We start from the raw sequence: 19,397 nt of genomic DNA on the forward strand, positions 1-19,397 counted from the left end.
TCGAGGCTCTGCTTCAAGGCATTGACCTCTGCAGTCAGTGCGGCAGAGGTCAGCAGTGCAGCCTGCATTCCCATATTGACATATTTGTGTTAGACTCCTGCGTATATCTCTTTAGATCCTCAGTTCGGCTTTTCTTTCCGAACACCAAACTGAGCATCAGGGGCTACTGTCTATGCGGTACTATTTTTACATATCTTAAATTACTTACCTCAAAGCCTGTTAGAAGGCTGGTGCAGGCTTCAGTCAGCCCGCTCTTGGCGGAACGAACCTTCTGAATCACCGCACTCATAATAGTGCGGTGCTCCTCGTCGATGGAGGCACCATTGAGCGCCTCCAGCAAATTATCCGGTGCCTCCGGTTGGACGGAGGTCTCCAGTTTCGCAGTCTCGCCCTTCTTACGAAGGGGCCGCCCGACGGACTCTGGAACCACTAAAGGTTCCAATACGGAGTCCGGCCCAGGGCCGAACTCAGAACCCTCTGGGGGTTGACCCCCCTCAAGCCCAAAGTCCGGGAGGTTGCCCTGCGGCACCTCCGGGACCTCCTCCTCCTGGCGGGGCCCCTTCTGGGACCCCACCTCGGCGTCGCCTGCGTCACGGGGGGAGGAGGCGGTCGGAAGTGAAGTGCTATTCACATCTGACGAACCCAGGGACACGCTCAACGAAGCGGGGAGATCGTCCTTGGGCGGGCTACATGGTTGTATTCGGTGTTAGAAGACACTATGCGACAAAAGAGAAATCATGAGTTATTATGGAATCCGGACACTTACGATCTCACCAGGGGCTTGACCCTCGAAGGCCACTCCTCTTCTCCGTCGTCGGTGTTGGTGGAACAGTCCGGAGGAAGGGTCCTTCCCTTCTTGGACCCTTCGGCCTCCTCCGTTGGGGAAGCGTTCCTTTTCTTCTCTCCCCCCGCTGGGGGAGAGGCCTATTTCTTCTCCTCCTCGTCCTCGTGGGAGGAGTCCGCCTCGAAGTCATCGGACGATGAGTCCGATAACACCTGGCACCGGGAACTCCTCCGAGTTCCCGTGGCCTTCTTCTTGGCCTTCTTCTCCGGCACCATGTACGGCGCCGGAACCAGCAGTCCCGTTAATCGGGCATCCGCTGGGTCTTCTGGCAAGGAAGCCAGACAGTTAACCTACCCGGACGTCTTCTGCCTGGCCTGTTAAAGGTAATGGGAGTTTAGATCCTGCATGGAGTCAAACTATGAAAAACAAGTGTCCCGTAAAGGGTAGAATAGCTTACCTCGCCGGCTGGACGCTGCGAGCTGAATCCGCGATCTTCGGTAGCGGATGTGGGAGCCTCGGCGCCCTTGAACAGCACCTTCCAGGCATCTTCATACGTAGTGTCGAAGAGTCTACTTAAGGTTTGGTGCTGTGCTGGATCAAACTCCCACAAATTAAAAGCCTGCTCCTGGCACGGGAGGATCCGGCGGATGAGCATGACTTGGACTACGTTGACAAGCTTGAGCTTCTTGTTCACCAAAGTTTGGACGCAGGATTGGAGTCCGGTCAGCCCCTCCGAATCACCCCATGATAGGCCCTTCTCTTTCCAAGAGGTGAGCCGTGTGGGGATACCAGATCTGAATTCGGGGGCCGCTGCCCATTCAGGGTCACGCGGCTCGGTGATATAGAACCACCCCGATTGCCACCCCTTTATGGTCTCCACAAAGGAGCCCTCAAGCCATAGGACGTTGGGCATCTTGCCCACCATGGCACCTCTGCACTCCACTTGGCGGCCGCCCACTACCTTCGGCTTGACATTGAAAGTCCTCAGCCATAAGCCGAAGTGGGGCTGGATGCAGAGGAAGCCCTCGCACACGATGATGAACACCGAGATGTTGAGGATGAAATTCGGGGCCAGATCGTGGAAATCCAGGCCATAGTAGAACATGAGGCCTCGGACAAATGGGTGAAGTGGAAAACCTAGTCCGCGGAGGAAGTGGGTGAGGAACACCACCCTCTCATGGGGCCCGGGGGTGGGGACGAGCTGCCCCTCGTCGGGGAGCCGATGCCCTATGTCGCTGGATAAGTATCCGACCTTCCGCAGCTTTTTGATGTGCCCCTCTGTGACGGAGGAGGTCATCCACTTGCCTCCCGCTCCGGACATGACTGGGGAATGTTGAGGCAAGATGTGCGGGCTTGGGCGTTGGAGCTCGAGTGCACGGAAATGGATAAGCAAAGGAGGAAGAAGGCGTAGGTAAAAAGGTGGATCCTTATCCCCTTATATATGGGCAGACGAAACTATGCGTCCCCACCAGCCTGGTAAAACTCGCTTATCTCCCAAGCGCCGCAATCAATGGCGCGGTTGGGTTACCCACGCCCGTATTGATAAGAATCCCAGAATAAGGGGACACGATCTCTGCTTTGACAAGACGTGCCAAGGAAACCGCTTCGCTAAACGCGCTGAGGTGGAACAGTAGAAACGATTTGAATAAAGGCTTGGCCGCGGTGTGATGTCACGCCACGAAATACGTCAGCAGATTGAACTTGTGTAAATGTTATCCTCTCTGTGGTGGTATGTGGAACTTATTTTGCAGAGTCGGACACTATCCTGGTGTTCAAAATCTTCTATGAATTATTCGGAGGAGGAACCCGCCTTGCAATGCCGAAGACAATATGCGCGCCGGACTCATTGTCATTGAAGCCTGGTTCAGGGGCTACTGAGGGAGTCCTGGACTAGGGGGTGTCCGGATAGCCGAACTATCATCTTTGGCTGGACTCCAAGACTATGAAGATACAAGATTGAAGACTTCGTCCCGTGTCTGGATGGGACTTTCCTTGGCGTGGAAGGCAAGCTTGGCAATACGGATATGTAGATCTCCTACCATTGTAACCGACTCTGTGTAACCCTAGCCCTCTCCGGTGTCTATATAAACCACAGGGTATTAGTCCATAGGACGAACAACAATCATACCATAGGCTAGCTTCTAGGGTTTAGCCTCCTTGATCTCGTGGTAGATCTAATCTTGTATTACCCATATCATCAATATTAATCAAGCAGGAGTAGGGTTTTACCTCCACCGAGAGGGCCCGATCCTGGGTAAAAACATCATGTCCCTTGTCTCCTGTTACCATCCGCCTAGACGCACAGTTCGGGACCCCCTACCCGAGATCCGCCGGTTTTGACACTGACAGACGGCATAGCAGGAATAGCTCCAGTGCGGTGGAAGGTGGCGAAGTTGGAGCGGCAGCGGTGAGGCGCAGGACGGCGTGGTTGAACTGGCTCGGGTACGGATGGCTCGGCCTCGGCTTCAACTACTAGCCGTGGAGGGCGTTGTGGTTGAGGTTGCGGTGGACGACGACGTCGGGGTATCGGCTCCGGCTTGATGGAGGAGGGCGGCGGTTGATGGCTGGGATAGGGTGGCGGACGGAGGACGCCGGGGTTTCGTGGCTAGTGGAGAGGTAGTTTTGGTGCCCACGGAGTACGAATGGGGAATTGGACGGGTGGGGGGAACCATGTTTCGGTCTGGGACGCGCTTGTCTTTGGCTTTTTTGAACAGAAGATGGGACGCACTTGTTTGAAATTTGGGGAAAGTACAAACTTTGTCCTCCTCTTAAATTCCGGAGCTACTGCGGGTCGGGGGTAGGACGAAAATCCTAGGTGTCCCAAATAGTGGGCGGGAGCGATTTCGGCCGCGCGCATGTGTGCTTAGGCGGCCATTGTGTATGAATGTTTTTCGGAGGCGGTTGCGTGGCGTCTAGATGAAGCTACAAACCTACCCCGGTTTAGACCTTTGGACGTCGGGCCGTTAGGTTTCACGGGTCGGAGTTATTAGAAAAGTAATTTCCTTGTACTACCAAACATTGGTCTCGCGCGGTTTCGGGCGAGTAGAGGCTCTTTTGGCGCTTCATTCGAAATTTTGAAACACAAGCATTCACATTTAGAGTACTCTTGAACTATGAGGATTGACCTAAATAGACAACATTATATTTGACCTTCTATGTTTGAAAATCTCATTAAATTATCCGCTTCTTTTTGAAATTTTGACACTTGAAAATCCTATAACTAAGATTATTTTGGAATGGAGGAGCTAAATTTGAATCTATTTTGTACACTACTACATATGCTATTATGTACAAAATCAGAGCAAAGATTGCTGCCCCCATAATTTAGGTATGGTTTACAAATGTCACGATGTCAAATTCAAATAATTGAATGGACTTCATGTTGAATTCGATTTTTTTAAACCACCTTAAGTTGAATTCAAATGTATGCTAGTTCATAGGTAGCTATTTATAATGTTCATTGTGTAACTTTCGTATGTATAATGTGCTTTACACACACAACATGAACTATACTCACGTTTATATTCGATTGCTAAAGCGATGCATTGTCTGGAGTTCAAAATACTAACTATGTGGATCAATTGTTTCGAATAATAACATAGACATGCTCAAATTCGATAGAATCTAGATGTCTGATGGATCAATGACCACTCCTTACGCGAATTGCAAATATCATGATCCCATCCTAATGTTTGGATACAATTTATATCTTTAATCAATGTGTACAGCAGTCTTTTACGTGTAGTTTCACTCTCCATCGGTGGTCTCTCACACATGCTCACACACTCTCTCCCGAGGTGTCTTTCTCGCACACATGCTCTAGATATAACCCTCCCTCCCTCTCGTAACCATTTATAACTGTTTTCACTAACCTTTATCACAAGCACTCTTCCTCTCGCAAACATACACACACACAATCCCCATCGACCCTTTCTATATACATGGACCTGCATATGTGTCTCATGTACGCACATTATCTTTAGGCTTGTCTCTCATGCATTGTCTCACACCTCTCTTCCTAATCGACGAGTATGATTCTAGCAGAGCATTCTGTAGGATGCCCCTTAAAGTTAGGTTGGATGAATAGTAATATCAGAGATAAAGGGGTTACCTTAGTCCGAGAACCTAGGGTTACAAATCCTAGCCGGCTTTGTCAGTGGACACAGAGTCCTTCACAATTCTGCTATCTTTGTCTTGTACGACTAGACATCCATGGGTCTTCCTAAATGTGTCATGGGCCAAACAATGTGGCGCAGGTGGGAACCGAATGAAGGGCCTCACCTCGACCCACCGGACCTCATGCAGTGACACACCCTCTGCCCCCACGTCTCATTATCTTCTCACACCCACACATACCAACACAAATACCACACACACAAAAAATTTCTCCTGGTGCCTCTATTCCCTCCCCCCTTGCGTATACACACTCAAGGGAATGGTATCTCTCGTCATGACGTCATATTCATCTCTCTCTCTCTCTCTAGACCACTCTCATTTCCCGTGCTATTTGTTGGAAATATGCCCTAGAGGCAATAATAAAATGGTTATTATTATATTTCCTTGTTCATGATAATTGTCTATTGTTCATGCTATAATTGTGTTATCCGGAAATCGTAATACATGTGTGAATACATAGACCACAACATGTCCCTAGTGAGCCTCTAGTTGACTAGTTCGTTGATCAATAGATGGTTATGGTTTCCTGATCATGGACATTGGATGTCTTTGATAACGGGATCACATCATTGGGAGAATGATGTGATGGACAAGACCCAATCCTAAAGCATAGCACAACATTGTGTAGTTCATTTGCTAGAGATTTTCTAATGTCAAGTATCATTTCCTTAGACCATGAGATCGTGCAACTCCCGGATACCGTAGGAGTGCTTTGGGTGTACCAAACATCACAACGTAACTGGGTGGCTATAAAGGTACACTACAGGTATCTCCGAAAGTGTCTGTTGGGTTGGCATGGATCGAGACTGGGATTTGTCACTCCGTATGACGGAGAGGTATCTCTGGGCCCACTCGGTAATGCATCATCATAATGAGCTCAATGTGACCAAGTGGTTGGTCACGGGATCATGCATTATGAAACGAGTAAAGTGACTTGCCGGTAACGAGATTGAATGAGGTATTGGGATACCGACGATCGAATCTCGGACAAGTAACGTACCGGCTGACAAAGGGAATTGTATACGGGATAACTTGAATCCTAGACATCGTGGTTCATCCGATGAGATCATCGTGGAACATGTAGGAGCCAACATGGGTATCCAGATCCCGCTATTAGTTATTGGCCGGAGAGTGGTCTCGGTCATGTCTGCGTGATTCCCGAACCCGTAGGGTCTACACACTTAAGGTTCGATGACGCTAGGGTTATTAGGAAGACTTGTATGTGATTACTGAATGTTGTTCGGAGTCTCGGATGAGATCCCGGACGTCATGAGGAGTTCCGGAATGGTCCAGAGGTGAAGATTTATATATGGGAAGTTCTCATACGGTCACCGGAAAAGTTTGGGGGCATACCGATATTGTACCGGGGCCACCGGAGGGGTTCCAGGGGTCCACCGGGAGGGGCCACCTATCCCGGAGGGCCTTATGGGCTGTAGAGGGAAGGGAACCAGCCCCTTGGAGGGCTGGGCGCAACCCCCTCTAGGGCCCATGCGCCTAGGGTTGGGGGGAACCCTAAGAGGGGGCGCCTCCCTTGCTTGGGGGGCAAGCCCCCTCCCCCCTTGGCCGCCACCCCCCTCTAGATCCCATCTAGAGGGGACGGCCCCCTTCCCCCTTCTCCTATAAATAGAGGGGCAAGGGGAGGGCTGCAGCACCACATCCAAGGTGCAGCCCCTCCCCTCCCCAACACCTCTCCTCCTCCGTTAAGAGCTTGGCGAAGCCCTACCGGAGTACTGCCACTCCATCACTACCACGCCGTCGTGCTGCTGTTGGAGCTCTCTTACTCAACCTCTCCCTCCTCCTTGCTGGATCAAGTCACGGGAGACGTCTCTGCTCCATACGTGTGTTAAACGCGGAGGTGTCCTCCGTTCGGCGCTAGGATCATCGGTGATTTGGATCACGACAAGTACGACTCCATCAACCCCATTCTCTTGAACGCTTCCGCTCGCGATCTACAAGGGTATGTAGATGCACTCCTCTCTCTCTCGTTCCTAGATGACTCTATAGATTGATCTTGGTGATGCATAGAAAATTTTAAAATTTCTGCTACGATCCCCAATAGTGGCATCATGAGCTATGTCTATGCGTAGGTTCTATGCACGAGTAGAACAAAAGATTGTTGTGGGCTTCGATTTTGTCAATTTACTTGCCACTACTAGTCTTATCTTGTTTCGGCGGCATTGTGGGATGAAGCGGCCCGGACCAACCTTACACATACGCTTACGTGAGACAGGTTCCACCGACTAACATGCACTAGTTGCATAAGGTGGCTAGCGGGTGTCTGTCTCTCCCACCTTAGTCGGATCGGATTCAATGAAAAGGGTCCTTATGAGGGTAAATAGAAATTGCATATCACATTGTGGTTTTGGCGTAGGTAAGAAACGTTCTTGCTAGAACCCTATTGCAGCCACGTGAAAACATGCAACTACAATTAGAGGACGTCTAACTTGTTTTTGCAGCGTATGCCTTGTGATGTGATATGGCCAAAAGGATGTGATGAATGAAATATATGTGATGTGTGAGATTGATCATGTTCTTGTAATAGGAATCACGACTTGCATGTCAATGAGTATGACAACCGGCAGGAGCCATAGGAGTTGTCTTTATTTATTGTATGACCTGCGTGTCACTGAATAACGCCATGTAATTACTTTACTTCATTGCTAAACCGTTAGCCATAGTAGTAGAAGTAATAGTTGGAGAGACAACTTCATGGAGACACGATGACGGAGATCATGGTGTCATGCCGGTGACGATAATGATCATGGCGCCCCGAAGATGGAGATCAAAAGGAGCAAAATGTTATTGGCCATATCATGTCACTATTTGATTGCATGTGATGTTTATCATGTTTTTGCATCGTATTTGCTTAGAACGACGGTAGTAAATAAGATGATCCCTCATAACAATTTCAAGAAAGTGTTTTCCCTAACTGTGCGCCATTGCGAAAGTTCGTTGTTTCGAAGCACCACGTGATGATCGGGTGTGATAGATTCTAACGTTTACATACAACAGGTGTAAGCCAGATTTACACATGCAAAAACACTTAGGTTGACTTGACGAGCCTAGCATGTACAGACTTGGCCTCGGAACACAAGAGACCGAAAGGTCGAACATGAGTCGTATAGAAGATACGATCAACATGAAGATGTTCACCGATGATGACTTGTCCGTCTCACGTGATGATCGGAGACGACCTAGTTGACTCGGATCATGTATCACTTAGATGACTAGAGGGATGTCTATCTGAGTGGGAGTTTATTAAATAATTTGATTAGATGAACTTAATTATCATGAACTTAGTCTAAAAACTTTTGCAAAATTTGTTGTAGATCAAATAGCCAACGCTCATGTCAACCTCAACTTCAACGCGTTCCTAGAGAAAACCAAGCTGAAAGACGATGGTAGCAACTATACGGACTGGGTCCGGAACTTGAGGATCATCCTAATAGCTGCCAAGAAAGCGTATGTCCTAGAAGCACCACTAGGTGACGCACCCGCCCCAGCGAACCAAGACATTATGAATGCTTGGCAGTCGCGTGTTGATGATTACTCCCTCGTTCAGTGCGGCATGCTTTACAGCTTAGAACCGGGGCTCCAAAAGCGTTTTGAGTAGCACCGAGCATATGAGATGTTCCAGGAGCTGAAAATGGTTTTCCAAGCTCATGCCCGGGTCGAGAGATATGAAGTCTCCGACAAGTTCTACAGTTGTAAGATGGAGGAAAAAAGTTCTGTCAGCGAGCACATACTCAAAAGGTCTGGGTTGCACAACTGCTTGTCCCAGCTGGACATTAACCTCCCAGATGAGGCGGTCATTGACAGAATCCTTCAGTCGCTCCCACCTAGCTACAAGTGCTTTGTGATGAACTACAATATGCAGGGGATGGTGAAAACTATTCCTGAGGTATTTTCAATGCTGAAATCAGTGGAGGTAGAAATCAAAAAGGAACATCAAGTGTTGATGGTCAATAAAACCACTAGTTTCAAGAAAGGCAAGGGTAAGAAGAACTTCAAGAAGGACGGCAAGGGAGTTGCCGCGCCCGGTAAGCCAGTTGCCGGGAAGAAGCCAAAGAATGGACCCAAGCCTGAGACTGAGTGTTTTTATTGCAAGGGAAGTGGTCACTGGAAGCGGAAGTGCCCCAAGTACTTAGCGGACAAGAAGGCCGACAACACCAAAGGTATATGTGATATACATGTTATTGATGTGTACCTTACCAGTACTCGTAGTAGCTCCTGGGTATTTGATACCGGTGCAATTGCTCATATTTGTAACTCAAAACAGGAGCTGCGGAATAAGTGGAGATTGGCGAAGGACGAGGTGACGATGCTCGCCGGGAATGGTTCCAAGGTCGATGTGATCGCCGTCGGCATGCTACCTCTACATTTACCTACGGGATTAGTTTTAAACCTCAATAATTGTTATTTAGTGCCAGCTTTGAGCATGAACATTGTATCTGGATCTCGTTTAATACGAGATGGCTACTCATTTAAATCTGAGAATAATGGTTGTTCTATTCATATGAGAGATATGTTTTATGGTCATGCCCCGCTGGTCAATGGTTTATTCTTAATGAATCTCGAACGTGATGTTACACATATTCATAGTGTGAATACCAAAAGATGTAAGATTGACCCACATATCTGTGGCACTGCTGCCTTGGTCACATTGGTGTCAAACGCATGAAGAAGCTCCATGCGGATGGACTTTTGGAGTCTCTTGATTTCGAATCATTTGACACGTGTGAACCATGCCTCATGGGCAAAATGACCAAGACTCCGTTCTCCGGAACAATGGAGCGAGCAACCAACTTATTGGAAATTATACATACTGATGTGTGCGGTCCAATGAGCGTTAAGGCTCGCGGTGGCTATCGTTATGTTCTCACCCTCACTGATGACTTAAGTAGATATGGGTATGTCTACTTAATGAAACACAAGTCTAAGACCTTTGAAAAGTTCAAGGAATTTCAGAATGAGGTAGAGAATCAACGTGACAGAAAAATAAAGTTCTTACGATCAGATCGTGGGGGAGAATATTTAAGTCACGAGTTTGGTACGCACTTAAGGAAATGTGGAATTGTTTCACAACTCACACCCCCTGGAACACCTCAGCGTAATGGTGTGTCCGAACATCGTAATCGCACTCTATTGGATATGGTGCGGTCTATGATGTCTCTTACCTATTTACCACTATCATTTTGGGGATACGCTTTAGAGACAACTACATTCACTTTAAATAGGGCACCGTCTAAATCCGTTGAGACGACACTGTATGAATTATGGTTTGGAAAGAAACCTAAGCTGTCATTTCTAAAAGTTTGGGAATGCGATGCTTATGTCAAGAAACTTCAACCTGAAAAGCTCGAACCCAAGTCAGAAAAATGCGTCTTCATAGGATACCCTAAGGAAACCATTGGGTATACCTTCTACCTCAGATCCGAGGGAAAGATCTTTGTTGCCAATAACGGGTCCTTTCTAGAGAAAGAGTTTCTCTCGAAAGAAGTAAGTGGGAGGAAAGTGGAACTTGATGAAGCACTACCTCTTGAACCGGTAAGTAGCGCAGCTCAGGAAGATGTTCCTGTGGTGCCTGCACCGACTGGAGAGAAAGTTAATGATGATGATCAAGGTACTTCGGATCAAGTTACTACAGGACTTCGTAGGTCCACAAGGACACGTTCCACACCAGAATGGTATGGCAACCCTGTCCTGGAAATCATGTTGTTAGACAACGGTGAACCTTTGAACTATGAAGAAGCGATGGAGGGCCCAGATTCCAACAAATGGCTTGAAGCCATGCAATCCGAGATAGGATCCATGTATGAAAACTAAGTATGGACTTTGACAGACTTGCCCGATGATCGGCGAGCGATAGAAAATAAATGGATCTTTAAGAAGAAGACGGACGTGGATGGAAATGTTACCATCTATAAGGCTCTACTTGTCCCTAAGGGTTATCGACTAGTTCAAGGGGTTGACTACAATGAGACTTTCTCTCCCGTAGCGAAGCTGAAGTCGGTCTGAATCATGTTAGCAATTGCCGCATACTATGATTATGAGATATGGCAAATGGACGTCAAAACGGCATTCCTTAACGGCTATCTTAAGGAAGAATTGTATATGATGCAGCCAGAAGCTTTTGTCGATCCTAAGAATGCTAACAAGGTATGCAAGCTCCAGCGATCCATCTATGGGCTGGTGCAAGCATCTCGGAGTTGGAACATTCGCTTTGATGAGATGATCAAAGCATTTGGGTTTATGCAGACTTATGGAGAAGCCTGCATTTACAAGAAAGTGAGTAGGAGCTCTATAGCATTTCTCATATTATATGTGGATGACATACTTTTGATGGGAAATGATACAGAACTTTTGGACAGCATAAAGGCCTACTTGAATAAGTGTTTTTTAATGAAGGACCTTGGAGAAGCTGCTTATATATTAGGCATCAATATCTATAGAGATAGATCGTGACGCCTCATAGGTCTTTCACAAAGCACATACCTTGATAAGATATTGAAAAAGTTCAATATGGATCAGTCCAAGAAGGGGTTCTTGCCTGTGTTGCAAGATGTGAAATTGAGCTAGGCTCAATGCCCGACCACGGCAGAAGATAGAGAAAAGATGAGTGTCATCCCCTATGCCTCGGCCATAGGGTCTATTATGTATGCCATGCTGTGTACCAGACCTGATGTAAACCTTGCCGTAAGTGAAAGTGCTAGTATCGACTAGAGGGGGGGGGTGAATAGGCGATTTTTATGAAAGTCTTCAAAACTTAGAAGTTTCAAAGACAAACAACAGAAATGACCTAGTTGATATGCAGCGGAAGATAAACTACCATAAGCAAGCCATAGTCAAGTATGCAATGATGTGAACGTACAGGACTAATAGCAGCTAAGTAGTAAGGATCAGGATGGAAGATAGTATGAAGCCAATCAACACTAGTAGTCAAGCAATGAAGTCAAACAGATACACAGATAGGCAATGACTTCACGAAGACAAACTTAAGTAAAGGATGGAAAGGGATAGAACCAGTAGCTTGTTGAAGACACAGGATTTTTTGGACCAGTTCCAGTTGCTGTGACAACTATACATCTGGTTAGGGAGGCTGAGATTTAACTCAGAAGACCGTGTCTTCACCTTATTCCCCTTGAGCTAAGGACACCCAGTCCTCGCCCAATCACTCCGGTAAGTCTTCAAGGTAGACTTCCAAACCTTCACAAACTTCGTTCACCGGCAATCCACAATCACTCTTGGATGCTCAGAACGCGACGCCTAACCGGCTGGAGGATTCACAGTCCTCAAGTGTAATAAGTCTTCAGGTCACACAGACAGAAAGACTTCAGTGATGCCTAACACTCTTTGGCTCTGGGTGTTTGGGCTTTGTCCTCGCAAGGATTTCTCTCTCTCTCTCAAATGCTTCGAGGTGGGTTGCTCTCAAACGACAAAAGCCGTGCACAAACTCTGAGTAGCCACCAATTTATGGTGTAGGGGTGGGCTATTTATAGCCACAAGGCAACCCGACCTGATTTGTCCAAAACGACCCTGGGTCACTAAGGAACTGACATGTGTTCCAACGATCAGATTTCAAACACACGCGGCAACTTTACTTGGGCTACAAGCAAAGCTGACTCATCCAGCTCTGGATAAGATTTGCTCTCATTGTCTTTGCTCGAAGACAATGGATTTGGGTTGAGCATCACTTCAGTCACTCTGACTTAGATTACTTGGACCCCACTTAACAGTACGGTGGTTCCTATGACTCAACAAAGAAGAAAAGGAAACAACGAAACCACACAGTCTTCGCTCTCCATAGTCTTCACGTAATGTCTTTTCATGTCATAGTCTTCAATATGAATATCTTCTCATACCACCATTGTCTTCAATGTCTTCATACATTTTTAGGGGTCATCTCCGGTAGGTAAACCGAATCAATGAGGGACACAACCTGCGTTATCCTGCAATTCTCACAAACGCATTAGTCCCTCAACCAACTTTGTCGTCAATACTCCAAAACCAACTAGGGGTGGCACTAGATGCACTTACAATCTCCCCCTTTTTGCTGATTGATGACAAACTGGTTGAAGTTTTCAACAGGGATAAAGTATGTGAAATTGTAAGGATAGGGAATTGTCTTCATAAGTAGCAAGGGCTCCCCCTGAAGATGTGCATATAAGTAATTTGCTTTTAGAATGCAAATGCACATGGCAGGTTGTACTTGTGGAGATCCTCTTCAACTTATGAAGATAATTCATCATGCATGAAATGATATAGCAAGTGGAATGACATGCATAATGAAAAATGGACGTCTGCAGAATGATCTAAGTGTGGAAGTTATCATCGCAGATGCGGAATTTATCATCGGATCACAATAAAGCAAATAAGTAGCAGACGACCATCAAGTTTAGGTGTTACAACTCAAAGAACCAAATGTTGCAAAAGCAAGAGTTGTAAGCACGAGGCAAAATATAATGCAACCTCCCATATGAACCCGCTTGAAGACTATCAACTCATACGCTTCTCCCCCTTTTGTCAGTAAGGACCAAAAAGGTTTGAAGACATAGAGCATCTACTCGTCCTCATGAGTAGGTGAAGCAGCAGTGTTGTCGTTGTTGGTTGGCGGTGCAGATGAACTTGGTGCAGTGTCGATGCGTGCAGTAGTAGGAGGTGGTGAAGTAGCATCATCTTCATCGTCGATCACTCTGGCATTTACCGTTGCCGCGGAGGAAGAATATTCAGAGTCTTCAAGAGATGGAGTGCGACATAGGACACCAGTCCGTGGAGGAGTGGAGTCAAACTGGAATCTTTCATTGAAGCCATCGTCTTGAAGATCTGCTTCAGCACTAACCAGGGTCAAACTCTTCCATGATCGCCGGCAAGTCTCATGAGCAACAAAGGCGTTCTTGGTGGCAAGGTTACGAATGCGATTGACATCCACCAAGAGGCTTTGCATCTGTCTCTTGAGCCAAAAGTGATGCTTATCCTGTTTCTAATGAAGGTCCACAAGAAGTTCTCGGTCATTGAGAACGCGAGAACGCTTCCGAGGCCTTTGTGCAATGGTGCTTTCAGTGGCTTCAGTAGGTGCTCGATGAGGTAGACGAGTATTTCTAGCTAATGGATAGATTCATGTTGCTGCTTGAGAAACCTTCAATGGGTTGAGTGAAGCTTTGGTGCTCGGCATTCTGAAGACAAAGAGGCTTCTTGGCAGGGTCAGAGTATATGGCTTCAACTGACATATCAACCTCTGGCAAAAAGATCAGATGATTGCGAGTAGAGGGATGATAGTTGACAGATGAGTGTCTCTTGATGAGGCGCATGACCCATGGAGCATAAAACTTCAGACCAAATAGGTCAGATCCAGAAGCAGCAAGTTGCCTGATGAAGAATTCTTGAGTATTGAAGCTGATGCCATTGAGAATGTAGAAGACCAAAGTCTTCATAGCTCCTTCAAGCTTGGCCGCTGATGAATGTCATTTGATAGGCCATAGAGTTCGCCTGATGATATGATATATGGTGCGAGGCAGATACTCAAGGTCTTCAACAAAGAACTCTGTTGGATATTCAGCGTCAGATGGCAAAGGCTTCATCATGCTCAGCATCTGGCTCATATTGGGTTCTGGCTTATGGAAGATGCTCTCCAATGCATTGCGGTGTAGCTGACAATCAGGTTCATATAGCTCTCCTGGAGTGGCTAGCCCTGTAAGCTCGATGATGTCAAGAGCTTTGGCTTCATGATGAACATTTCCGGTCATCCACTCGAGAACCCATGTCTTGATATCTCTGTAGTAGCCGCGAATGTGTAGAGTAGCATAGAATTGAAGCAATAGCTCTTCATTCCAGTGTTCTTTGTCTGCACAAAGTTGAGCAGACCAGCATCACGAAAGCAATCAAGTGCTTCTTCTAAGCATGGCAGTCTAGCAATGGCTTCAGTGTCAAGGCGCATATGAGGGAAAATGCGCCCTTGATCATATAGAACACATGAGTAATAGCTTCTATGTTGATAGCTCCAGAACCGATCTGATGATATCTTTGGCTTGGAGTAGGGGTTCTTGGCGCTATCAAAGAAGGTATTATGGCTTTTGAAGCCATTAGCATTGAAGGACCCTGGTGATTTTGCAGTACCTAGAAACCTTGGCAGTCTTGGCTTGGGCTTCTGGACCTGAGGCCTATGCTCAACATGATAATCAAATTGAGGTCCAGAGGCAGTAGGCGGAGGTACCAGAATGGGCCATCGGACAGTGGTTAACTGACCATGACTGTATGCTTGCTCAATTGTATGGGGCCTTGGTGGCGGAACAGGAGCAGGGGCAACAGCTGAGGCTTCAGGCTGCACAACAGGTGCTTCAGAAGCAGCTGTCGCATTAGCTTCAGGTGTTGTGGCCTCATTGGCTTCAGGCTCAGTGGCCACATTGGCTTCAGGCACACTGGTAGGTGCAGGCTCCACATTAGCATCAGGCATGACTACGTCATTGGCTTCATTGGCGTTAGTGGTGGTAGCTTCAACATTTTCAACCTCCTCTTGATGAACAGGAGGGTTGGGCACTGGCACGTTCACATCAGGAACAGCTTCTTCAATTATTGGGGGAGTAGGGACACGTTCGTCTTCTTGATTTTCCTCGGCTGATGCAGCTGGAATGTCTTCAGTAGCTTGGGCTTCAGACTCGGAGACATTCACACTAGGAGTGGGTTCAGAAAATACTTGACGTGCAACAGGTGGACATTGCACTTCTCCTTCTGGAATGCTCGACAGAGGGACTTGAGGCCTTTGTCCTTTGCGAAGCCTGCAAAATGTTGGCAACACCTTGGGAGATGGAGTTGGCTGGGCCTCAAAGTCTTAATCTTCTTCTTGCACGGGAGGTGTAGCTTGTTGTTGTTGTTGGGGAGTACTGGGGGAGTCTTGTTGCTGTGGGTGATCAGCCCATGATGCATCCTGAGCAATTGGCGTCAGAGGACAACCAATGCTGATGAGTTCGCTGTTCGTAAGAACAGGCGATGATACCACATTGTGTTCAATCTGAGGAAGAACTTCATCATCTTCAACATTGTCATCTTGACCAATGTCTTCAGCAACGGTGGGTTCAGCTGCTGGAATATCTTCAGCTTCATGAGCCTCTGTGGAAGCAGGCTCATGGACTATCATCCTTCTTTCTTGATGTTCTGACGCAGGGCGAACCACTGAAATGGGTTCAACAACTAAGGGCTCTGTGGGAGCAGCCCTAGCCTTCTTGGTCTTGTGCTTCTTCTTGGAGGGAGCGGCATCAGAGGCTTCAGTATTCTTCCTCTTTCTGGCTTTAGCCTCAACAGCCCTCGTCTTCTTCTGTTCTGAAGCGGTTGTGGTGACCTTTGGCTTCGAGCCTGTCATGCTGCTTGGGAAGATAATGCGAGGGGCTTCTTGGCTTGAAGGTGCAGGCTGGTTAGCAGGAAGCTTCTTCTTTTTCTTTGCAGCCATCCTGGGGTCAATGCCAGGACGGCCAAGTGACTTGCGCTTCTCAGCCTCATTGTAGGCAAGCACACACTTATCAGCCAAACTCTTCATGCACTCTCGAGATCCCTGAGCTTCTTCACGCTTCTTCAGAAAAGCTTCTTTAAGCTCATGTAGCATGACCTTGAAGTTTCTGACGTCTTGAACACTTAGCTTGGCCACATGCTTCTTGAACTGAGCCTTCTCATAATCAATCTTGTTCTTCAGCTCAACGATGCGCTGAGCGAGAGCTAGCTCAAACGTGATGGTGCCATTAAAAGAGACGCTGAGGCCAATGGGAAGCTGTAAATCTTCAAAGCTGAGATTGGGGGTGTCGAACCACTCATCAATGAAGTTGTGGATGATTGCCACATCAAAGAGAGGCAAGTTGTTGAAGATTTCTGCTTCTTCCTTGCTCTTTATCAACTGCTCAAGGGCATCATCAGCAATATCTTCATCACTGGACAGATCAATGGGTTCTTCGCGCAGAATGGCGGCAGGAGTCAAGGCTTGATCAGTATGCCTGACAATTTGCTTTTTCTTTTCCGTTCTCTTGGAGACACAGGATTGATCTTCAGACTGCACACTGTCTTCAGGAGGTGCAGTGGCCAGTGGGTTTGCATGAGAAGTTTTTGGAGGTGCTGATTTAGAAGCCTTTTGCTTCTTTTGCTTCTGCGGCTTTGGAGGAGGAGCTGGGGCTTCATCGGAGTCAGCATCATTATCAGAATGATCAACTCTGGCTCCCTAGACCAAGATGTAGGTGATGAGGCCGTCAAGATTTGAGAAGGTGCCGATGACATTGGGTTCTGCATCACGGGAGCCGTCGGCACGGGGAGCAGAGGGACCTGGATTGAAGTCCAATCCCAATGACTTCTTGTTTTTCTTGGCCAAAGCCACAGCAAACTGGAAGTTGCGCTTGAAGAGAGAATCGTCACGACACCAGAGTAATGAAGTGGGATCGGCGTTCTCAGGCTGAGGTCCACGGACCATGCAAGGATAGAAGCCTTGCTCAATAGCTTCAGCTGTGTTCTTGGGTTGAAGGCCTCGATAGAGAATATCATCCCAAGGTCTCTTGATAGCATTCTTTCTGCATATTCCTTGGTTACAAAGTTGTACTTGAACCATTCTTTAGCCCAATAGCGTTGAATCCATTGGATTCGTGTCTTGCGCTGATGATAAGTTTCTTCAGGGTCTGTCTTGTAGAGCTCTGCTAGATCATCAGGCAGATCTTTGGATGTTCCCTCTCGGCGCTGTCTGCCACTCTTCCTTGCTGATTTTTCTGCAGCCATGAACTTCAAATTGAATGGCTTCAATACGTTCAAAGGCTTCAGAGACTTACGTACGCTTGCTGGTCAAGCAGGAACTGGCTTCAGGAGAATTGATATGATGATGTAAGTATTCTGCAAACGAATGCAGACTATGAGAACCAAGGGATTCTCCCACGGACATGTACCTGTGACAGCATTAGAGATGCGAGGGAAGGGGAAGAGGTCATATGCATTTTCAGAAGATTTTGAAGATAAATCAGTTTGAAGACATTGACCTCATGATGCGAAGACATTCACTTATATAGGTGAGTTGGTTCCAGATTTGTACCAATCCGTGAATAAGTACAAGTGAGGAATCAAACTAGACAGGAAATCTAAGTGAATTGACTAGGCAGTATGAGATGCAGACAGAATAGATCTAACATTGAATAGGCAGAAACCACTTTTGGTAAACAGGATGAATCTTGAAGATCAAAAAGGTGGTAAAAATAGAGTTATAATTAACGCATGAAGAACTGCTAGATGGATGAATAGGAGACCGAGCAGTTCAGCCCACCGTGCCCTAACTTGGCGATGGAGGACACCTACGGCGACGGCGGAGAGGACGATGTCCGTGGTCAGCGTGAGGACAGCGTCGGAGAAGTCGCGGCAGCTAAGCGCTTCATCGCCGGCGTTGTCGAGAGCTAGCGGTGGCGCTAGGGTTTTGACGGAGGTGGAGAGGTGGAAGAAAGATTTCTTTACCGTAGGGGACAAGTATTTATAAGTAGGTGAGCGGCACAGCGCAATTACGCTGGTGCCCCTGGCGGTTCACATCTGAGGGGCACATGGCAAGCATGCAACATACTCAGAGTTGTCCCACGTTCCCACGCCCGCCAGGCATGTCGGAGAGTTGTTCCGGCTTCTCCGGATTTCAACAATAAAGATAAGTCATTTAAAACAGATTGAATGTTTGTCTCTTTGCCTTCTGCTGACTAGGACGCAGAGAAGACATTCGACAGTTTCAATAGAATGCATACGATTTGGACAGATAGAGTTTGAGATAGAAATCATAGAGAGGTTAGGGTCCGATCACATTAACTTAGTTCAAACGATCCAACTTGAAGACATAGCTATAAGTGAATGCTGTAGAGGACAGAACACTAGTATATATATACATCAGAAAGCAATCAAATCATCATAGTGTAGAAAATCATGAAGATAAATTGAAACTGAAGACAAACCAAATGCGAAGTCATTGCAATATAACGCCATGAGTGAAACACTTCAAACAGAGAAATTTGGTGGCGGCGTTACCCACCGTATAGGAAGTATTAGACCTAGACACGGCGCACAATTATCGTGGTGCTCCGAAGTCAAATTCCATGTTAATGTATTCACACTCAGAGTGTAAATCTTCATTGATTGAAGATATACATTACTTTGTGTGTTGCACATCTAAGTCATCAACATGCATAAGTGTTAGGATGTGTGCCTGATCACAGGACATTAGAGGATTCCAAGATATTTAGCTCACACCGTAACTTGCAAAACCTTTTCGAATCCAAGGGCTTTGTGAAGATATCTGCCAGTTGCTCTTCAGTGTTGACGTGAATGATATCAATATCTTTCTTCATGACATGATCTCTGAGAAAGTGATGACGAATTTCAATGTGCTTTGTCTTCGAGTGCTGGACTGGATTGTTGGCTATCTTGATGGCACTTTCGTTGTCGCAGAAGA

This window comes from Triticum aestivum, chromosome 2B, assembly GCF_018294505.1.
Source record: "Triticum aestivum cultivar Chinese Spring chromosome 2B, IWGSC CS RefSeq v2.1, whole genome shotgun sequence".
Classification (NCBI taxonomy): Eukaryota; Viridiplantae; Streptophyta; class Magnoliopsida; order Poales; family Poaceae; genus Triticum; species Triticum aestivum.